This window comes from Athene cunicularia (genome assembly GCF_003259725.1).
Source record: "Athene cunicularia isolate RWA chromosome 13 unlocalized genomic scaffold, athCun1 chr13_part1, whole genome shotgun sequence".
In the NCBI taxonomy this organism is placed as follows: Eukaryota; Metazoa; Chordata; class Aves; order Strigiformes; family Strigidae; genus Athene; species Athene cunicularia.
In genome coordinates, this window is record NW_020799117.1 from 2,331,523 (window position 1) to 2,338,021 (window position 6,499).

The following is a 6,499-nucleotide window of genomic DNA, read 5'->3' on the forward strand; positions in this document are numbered from 1 at the left end:
AAAATTGTACAGGTTTTTAGCCCCCTATGTCAGCTCTGTGGATGATCCCTAGACCAGTCAAGCCATTTATTCTCTCATTTACTATTCATAAATGAAATTGTGTAAAATGTTGGGGAAGGAGAGTTTTGTTTTTTCTTTCTTTTTTTTTTTTTTTTTAATTAAATGGCTGACACAAGCCTATTAACTGGTTTTGCATTCCAATCCATAGCTAAAAGTTGTTTTAACTTTCAAACTGCAAAAGAAAAAAGCACCTATATGTCTGCAAAACCCCATAAACTTCTAAACTGACCACACGCACTGATGACCTGAGTTGCATCTGAGTTCATTTCATTTTGTTTTTATCTGAGCTCTGCACCACAAATCTGCTTGACAGGTGTTTTATAATAATACATATTGTAGCAGAAGAACTGATGTAAGAATTTTAAATATGCAAGCTTATAACTTTTAACTTGAAAATGTATTTTGTGATCCTATTTTGAAACTAGAACTATTTCTTGCCATAGAGCAGCGAACATCTGATTTTTCCATTTGCTTTCTCAGTGATTGAATTCAAAATTTTCTTAGATTTATGTAGATATCTGTTCCAGAATCTTTTTCAATTAGTTGCTTTTAAACTGGTGTAGGACAATAGTCTGAAAATGGGCTGTTGACTCAGTTGTAATTATAGCTGCTCTGAATGTGACAGTGTAATGATACATCTATTTAATTAGAGCAAAATGAAGTCATATTTCATATGACTAATCAGAAAGGTAAGCTTTTGTGTAGGTATGTAAAGGAGAACATTTGTGAAGGTTAACCTTAACCGAAGGAGGTTAATTTGTGTGGCTGGGGAGTGACCTGCAGGAGGAGGCGGCTTTAGGAGCTCCGTCGCTGCCCAGAAGATGCTCCCTGAGCACAAGGGGTGCCCGCAGCGGTTTGCATCACACGCACCCCTCATCTCCCACAGACTCCCTTGCTTTTGGCTTCTGAAAGCAAAAGGGACAGTGTAGACTTCCGTAAAGTAATCAATGCAATCTATTTTCCTGCATGAAGAGCTGCTGAAAGGAAGATATCTTGAGAGAGAGAGAACTCTTGAGCGTTGTGAATTTCTGCTGGGCACCTGAGGATGAGCTGTGGAAAGCCTTCTGGCCTTTCCATGCGGGCTCTTGTAGAGGTCGACAGTATTTCTCAGCACTCTGCTGATACTTAGGGATGTGTCCAGGAGAGATCAGCACCTCCTCTGTGGGAAGGTGGTGGTGGTTCCTCTGGCAGTTGGGTCTGGAGGTACCAGTAGAGGGGCAGAATCACACGTTGTAAGAAATGGTCTCTCTCCTGGGGACCGTGTGCTTTCTGGGATGGTAACATGTAGAAGATGAGATAAATAGATGCATCCTTAAGCAAACATGGTGAATATGATAAGCAGTGAGGAACAGTGATCAAAGCAGTCCCAGCTGTCAAGCCACTGTGACTCTGGAGGAAGGTGAGGGAAGGTGGAGGACTTTGCATCCGTCTTGTGGAGATCTGGTTGTATTTGTGAGGACAAGAGGCATTCAGCTTACATTAAACTAAAATCCTCTGATACCAATGCAGTATTTTAAAGAAAAAAAAAATTAAAAAGTATCTCAGCAAGATTCTGATCGTCTCTGTAATTCTGATCATAACTTTCTCGGTGTCTGTTAAATCGTCTGTAATGCACTTTGTGGTATTAGACTCTTAAACGTAGATGCATTATGAAGTCACTGTGAAAGAGAGCTCTAAACTTAACGGTTTAGATGTATACGGTTCTCCTGTAATAGAAATTTTATGCACATCCTAACAATTTTCCAAGCCTAGAATACATACATACTCAGTTACCCTATTTGTGTAGCAGGAGAGTCTGGTGGGGAAAATACAGAGCGATTGGATAATGTATCTATAGAGGATATTTTAAAAGGGATGCTTTTTGAGATAATGTGCTTTTTATAGAAAATAAAGGGTTTTGAATTAACGTCTAAGCTTCTAAAATATTTTTTTCCTGAAGGAAAACGGTTTCACTCAAGATCCCAGGTGCATGTTAAACTCGTCTTACAATGGTAGACAGTCATTTATTTTCTCCAGGCTTCCGTGTTCTTCTTCTTTCTGCTGTTTAGATAAAATCTAATAATGCTAGGCGTAATAACCAGGTACATTTGCTCTGTGAAAGTTTGTGTTTGGGTTAGAGCAGAAGACGTGGAGTCATTTTTCAGTCCCGTTCCTATTTCTGCTGTTGTCTCACTGGGACGTGATGCAAGTTTTAGTTATCGTAGCTAAAATCAGTATAGCATCATCTTCTGATTCCAGAGGACATCAGTTTGATCTCCAGGATCTTGAGTTGAAACCTTTATGCAATTAAAGGTTATTTTCAGCTCCTCAGAAGAAAAAACAGAGCTTGGATAGTGTGTCCTTGATTTGATTTGATGTCATCCTTGTCTTTGCTAATGCATTTATATGGAAAGTAGCCCTGGTAGTATGAATTTTAAATGTTTTCAGTGTAAATAGAATAACTGATGCTTCACTTTCTTATTTTTTCAGTCAATTTTGACGTTTTCTCTTCCCCTTGGCCTTGCCTCTCTCTCTCCAAACTTTCTGTCCATGCCTGTAGGTTCCAGCCCAGCTTTCTGCCTTGCGGAGCACCCGCCGTCTCTCGGAGCGGGACCTGTGGGTGCTCCTCACCCCAGCGTGTGGGTTCGTGTGCGGGGTCGTTGCCCTGTGAGCTCCCCTCTTCTGCTTCTGATGGTTCTCTTCCCTCCGATGAACTTCAGTTTGCCTGGTTTAGCCCTCTTCTGAGTTTCTGGAGTTTCAGCCAGCTCTCCAGAGTATTTATGGTGTCTCCTATTCCATAGTTGCTGATGTTTTTCCCCTCTATCCCCTGCACAGACCGCTTGCTGTGTTTCTCCACTTTAATTGATTTGTGGGAGCACAGCCTCTTGGTCACCCACTACCCTGATCCCTGAGCACTTACAGCGGGTGCTTCCACCGACGGATGATGATTCTCCTCACGCTTAGTGAGAAGTTTAACTCTGTTTTCTATAAGAACTTGCAGGATACTTTCTGTAAAACTTCTTAAATGCACATTTTGCTTGGTAGCTTATTAAGATAAAAATGGTTTAATATGAGCTGTGTGGCCATTTAGTCTAGAAACCGACCATGGATTTTCTGGTACTCCAGTATATAGTGTGTTGAGGTTAAATGTCAGCATGCGTCGTACTACTTTTCAGCAGAAAAAGCCTTTTCCTGAAGTATTGTTTTTATCGGAAGTCGGCTGGTAATAGGCAAATAAACACCTATCTGTTCACTTATTTCCTCCTGGACATTGTTTGCTTTAAGCCTGCTTTGTTACAATTCTGATTACAGCTACAGCCCGGTTCAGGGACCACCCTGTTTTGCTCCTCTCACTTCCACAAATGCATTTCTTTATGAATACAGAAAGCAAATCTAGATGGAAGATTGGCTCTTCCTTTGTTTTTTTTTTTTCTTTTTTTTTCTGCACACACAGGATCTGAGGGCTTCATTACGCAGCTCTTGGCTGCGAGGTGAGACGTCGCCGAGGCAGCACCGGCGTGCGCGGCCCCGGCGCTGGTTGTCACTCGCCTGTCATTACGGTGAAGTGGGGTTGTAGCAGCCCCAGGATGTGTGAAGAGGGACCATCATCGCCGCTCTCTTTTATCAATTGGTGTATATAAGAGTTTATAAATTATTCAGCTGAGATGAAACTCGATGTAGATTTGGAATTCCGTGTGCCCCGCAGTATTGTCTCAGGATGAGAGCTCCCCAAACGTCGGGCTGCTGTCGCCTGCGCGGCTGCCGGAGTTTTAATGACTTGTGAAACTTTGGCTCCTCACAGAACTCACAGCATTGCTAGCTGCTGTCACAGTTTGTTTTCTACTGTAATTATTTAGACAAGGCTCCTTTTAGTCTTGTATTACTTTTCAGTGGGGAGAACAAACAGTAAAATTTGAACTCTGGCACTGAAAATAAGTCTTTTTGAATGCTCCTGTTACATTTTTATAATAACACAATTCCCGACATTTTAAAGATGCTACGCTGTGAATAGACCAGAGAAGACTTGATCTGTATTAATTGATGGTTGTAAAAAAATAAAATAAATGCAACTTATGTTTACATGTCGGATATTCCCAGTATTATGGAGCTCTCATCAATACCACTGCGTTTTTTCACAGCTGAATTTCCCACTTCTCTAAAGTGGAGATATTTGCGTGTCAGACGCTTAGCGTTATCGTGAGTTAAGGCAGAGCAGTAATCTATAATTTAGACATATGAAAACCAAATTAAAATTGCATCACATGTGTGGTTTAAGGCAACATCAGAATTTAGTTTGAAATTCTGTCCTCGTGTCACCTTATTGTAACTAAGGAAACGTAATACTCCAGAGGATTTTTATTTTCTCTGCGCTGTAGGAGCCATGAAGACCAAGAAGCTCTTGGCTGCCAGAGGCGTAGAACAGCCTCTGGGGATTTTAAATTCTTTTAGATGTTGGTTGGTTTGTTTTTTTTTTGGTTGTGTGTTTTTTGTTTGTGTTTTGGTTTGGGTTTTTCGGTTGTTTTCGGGTTATTTTAGGAGTACTACAAGGATAGTTTTCAGGGCACTGCAAGGATGTCATGAATGGTATCAACTTGGTCCTTATTTCTTTGAGATTCACATCTGTAGTACTAATAATAACTGGAGTAAGTATGTACTGTAGCTCATGAGTTGAAACAAGTTTTGAAATTAAATATTGTCAGCAAGCCCATCTTTTGTATGTTTTAAAAAGGAAAATGATCTGAAGCGTGTCTAGTTGGATTGGCACCGTTTTTCTTTGCATCATGTTATTGAAGGTTACAGGATTTTTCTCTGAGCCTGATGGGAAAATATTTAATCCATCAGTTGACTTTAAAAATAACAAAAAAAAAAGAGAACATTGCTGCTCTTTAAAAATCTGCAGAAATCTTTTGTGCCACTGGTGATCTTTTGTGCCACTGGTGGAACATCTGTGGTCTTTAAGCAGGAAATGTTTTTGTTTGCATTAAGTTAGTTGAGGAGTGATGTCAGCATAGGTAATTCAGCTGGGCTCATCTTACCCTCTCTGTGGATACCTAAGTGGACTCTTTCTGTATCTCAGAGGAGCAACTTGCTCCTCTCCCATTAACACAGCTCTAAGTGTATTTTAAACATTTTTAAACTAGAGCAGAATTGTAGCTCGTGTGCAGAAGGCGAACATAAACCAGAGTTCATTTATAGAAATCCTTGGGAAAAAGACTAATGAAAATTCTGCAGAATAATTCGGAGAACTCCAGTTGGTTTTGGTGATTTCTCATTATTTTACTGGCAGGATATATGAGATGATTAAAATAATTTACTTACTAATGCCAAGAAAAAAAAGGGGGTTTTCTTTTTTTTTTTTTTTTAATTTTTTTTTTCGTAGATGGAATAAACGGGATAGATGAGAGCAAAAAGTGGGATACAGGAAGATTTGCTTGGTGAGAGACTGACTGCATGTCAGTGGGAGTAAGCATCGCTGCTCTTGTTTCAGTAGGTTGTGTAAAGAAAAAAAAAATAGAACTATTTTAAAGAAATTAGTTGTCTTGTGAAAACGAACAAACTGATGATGGAATCGCAGGCACATAGGGAAGCCATCAAAACAACTGGCAAATAAGATGTTAAAATGCAGAGTTTGGAGGCACAGTGAAAGAGTGCGGACTGTCAAGCTAGCAAGGGGTCTGGCAGGGAAACCACCGAAGTACCGGCGCAGAATAGAAATCCAAAATAGTGATGCTGAGCTGAGCAGAGTTTGTCAGCTGCTGCCTGACAGTTGATACTGATCACAGAAATATCAGCTTTGGGGAATTTTATTTTTTTTTTTCTCCCTAGAGCATGTTCAACATGTCCTCAACCATGAAGTATTTAAAATAATCAGCTATGGCTTGTGCCAGCTGTAACGCCAGGGGAAGGGAAGGCGCTGGAAGCAGGGCTGGCGCTCTCTGGGGCGGGTTGGGTGTGCTCCGTGAAGCCAGGGACACCCGTGGGATGACGTGCTGGAGCACTTGCCAGTGTTTCACTGGTGAGGCTGCACCTCGATTCCTGGGTTCAGTTCTGGGCCCCTCACCCCGAAAAGGCCATTGAGTGACTCGAGCGTGGGCAGAGAAGGGCAACGGAGCTGGGGCAGGGTCTGGAGCACAGGTCTGCTGGGGAGCGGCTGGGGGAACTGGGGGGGTTCAGTCTGGAGAAGAGGAGGCTGAGGGGAGACCTCCTGGCCCTCGGCAACTCCCTGCCAGGAGGGGGCAGAGAGGGGGGATGAGTCTCTGGAGCCAAGGCCCCAGCGCCAGGCCCCGAGGGAATGGCCTCAAGCTGCCCAGGGCAGGGTCAGGCTGGCTCTGAGGAAGGATTTCTGTGCAGAAGGGGCTGTTGGGCGTTGGAATGGGCTGCCCAGGGCAGGGGGGAGTCCCCGGGATCCCTGGAGGGGTTGAAGAGTCGGGCTGAGCCAGCGCTGAGGGATCTGGGGGAG